This window comes from Temnothorax nylanderi, unplaced genomic scaffold (assembly GCF_030848795.1).
Source record: "Temnothorax nylanderi isolate EJ_2023f unplaced genomic scaffold, tnyl_v1.0 TNYL_tig0096_pilon, whole genome shotgun sequence".
NCBI classification, from domain to species: domain Eukaryota; kingdom Metazoa; phylum Arthropoda; class Insecta; order Hymenoptera; family Formicidae; genus Temnothorax; species Temnothorax nylanderi.
The window spans coordinates 325,916-328,634 of NW_027249158.1; positions in this window are offsets into that span (position 1 = coordinate 325,916).

Here is a 2,719-nt window from a genome sequence, read left to right on the forward strand (position 1 = left end):
TTTGGCTGAAACTTCACAATTTTGTATGTTTTGGTGCGTAAAACATAAATCTGTAAGTCAAAACTGTCGCTCTCAATTTTAGGAAAAACGTTATTAAGTACTAAAATTGACTGTTGCGTGGTCAGGATGTCTGTTATTCGTTTGTTATATTTTGCTGTCCTGTGGCGGATTCCGTCACTTTCTCGAGCGCGACTTGATTCGCCCGTTACGCGATACTCGTTACTCGTTCCAAGTTTAACTCCGGCGCAATTTCGGAGTTCGATCTCCGACATATGCGAGATACGTGAGAAGAGATTACGTCGTGAACGTCGCGTCTCTCTCTTATTCGCACGGTCGTTATATTACTTGCACGATTTTTCGCGGATTAATTATGCGAACGAGTTAATACGGAAATATGCAGCCGCTTACGGCGGCCGCGATTGTTTCTTGCATTAACATTTTAAAATCAGATATTTGTAAAAATAACGTTTTCAAAATTTAACGGGCGCGATATAATTATTTACTTCAAGTACTGATTATCTTGGACATTGTTTTAATGTGAAAATATTTATTTGTTACAGATCAACGCAGGGTTACAACGTTACGACTCCGCTGTTGCGCATCGGCTGGTGAGTTATTTTTTTATTTCAATATCGAGGCTGGTAAAATTGTATTACAGATTATCCCTTTCCAAGTATTCACAGAGAATTTTCAAAGGCGAGTCACACGCGACGCAACGAATTTTATCATTCAGCAAGCAGGTTTCAATTCGTCAGCGAGCGAATCTAATCTCCCAATGTCTATCGTCATGCAAGCTAATTACCTCAAACGTGAACATGTAGGTAGGATATTGCATAATGTCCCCAGGGCTAAGTTCGAGGAAGAGCTCCTCTCGTGCGCGACTTCGAGGACGGCAGGATCGTAACTCTGCCGAATACTGCCGATATTAACGTTACTATCCATAATATCGCCCGGATATTGTCGTCGTTTAACCTTTCTCATTCCTTTGCGCCGTAGATTGCAGTAATACTGCACTGATTTTAATAACCCGGTCGCGGTCTTCGTGGCTTCAATCGGCGTACTAAGTCTGCTAAATATTTCTCTGCATAGTTATACGTAATATAAAGTTATTAATGTTACACAATAGAATTTCTTTCTTTCATTTAACTCATACTTTTTTACGTGCTTGAATAACTGTATTAATTAATACTTTATAATATATTTAAGAAAAAGGATAAGACTTGACACATGACGATTTCTTATTTCTATGCTTTTATAATCCGAAACTTCTCTTTATTCTTTGTTTGAAAAAATATTATTTCTTAAAGAATTATACTCGTGTTGCAAGAATTTGGGTGTTCTACAGTGATGCCTTTCACTCGAGAGACGGTATAAAGAACATCATCTCGTGCTAAATATAAGTATCGGATCCAAAGAAGAGGGATTGCTTAAAGCATTTTTATTCGTGTCCTGATGGAAGACCGACGACACGATGGGGGATGAGGAAAGAACGAGGTGCCTCGAAGTTTTTCGGGGTGGTTGTCGGATATAATCACTGCAGGACCATCCCTCCTGGTCTTCTCGTTGGTACCCTTTCCGTCCCACTTTTTACTCCGCGTGTCCTGTCTCTTTCTATCTTTCGCTTTTTCCTTTTCTCGTCGACACGAACCCCTCCTCCCTTCTTCGTATTTCGTCTCGCGGCATTGTCCCTTTCAGTTCCCGTGGAATTGCGGGGCCAACACGGCGCGATATCGGATCAATTTTTTAAGCCGAGGTTGCCGAGACTTTACACTTCTTGAGAGACGACGTTGGGGTGGGTCCCGTCGCAGTCAGAAACCTCCGCGGCTGCTGCGCTCTTGGGGAGGTTGATACTTCGGGTTGGTGTCGAGATCGGAATGCAGGTGAAATCAAGCCGCGAAGAAAATTAAAACGAGGAACCGAAGGATCTTGAAAGGATCGCGCCAGGATGCTCACGCGTCTCCATCTCTACCATTAGCAACGCGCCCGCGTACTTTTTCACCATTCTCGCTCCCGCAACATCCAAATATTTATTAAACCGGGGAAAAGACCTGTTCCCCAATAATTATTTTATTTGTTTCCTTAATCGTAAGAAATTAAATACTCACGAAATTTTTTTATCTTTCCCATTTCTATTAGGAGAAAAAAATGTATATGAGATTTTACGAGACAATTTCTTGCAAGATTGTTAAAAAAATATTATTTTACGCTTGAGCGAGGTGTAACACTCACGAGCGTATAAGATTACCACCCGATCGGATAACTAATGTTCATATAATTTGTGTTACATACATCTCGTTCTAGTCAAGTACGACGCAGTTTCTGGTGCAACACCCCGAGGGCTTCTTCCTTATGAGCGTACACGCGACGCAAGTGAGTTGCAACCGCAATTAACGTGCCGTTCGACCGCTCTAAATATTTGGCGTATCGCGTTTGTCACGTCCGAATTATCCTGACTAATGCTGACAATCGATAGATAATAAATAGCACGCGTCCATCCCGAGCGCGAGAAATTGTTCGACGTGCTAAAATAAGACGAGGTTACATCAGCGCGATTAATACGGTAAAGAAAGAAATGATTTTGCGACCGCGCTTATATATGCATATTATAATAGAATCATTTGCATAAACATTATTCTGATTATTCAGTTTATGCGGCATAATTTATAATATTATTTAAATATTTCTCAGATATTTCAAGTAATACATTTCTTTAGTACGA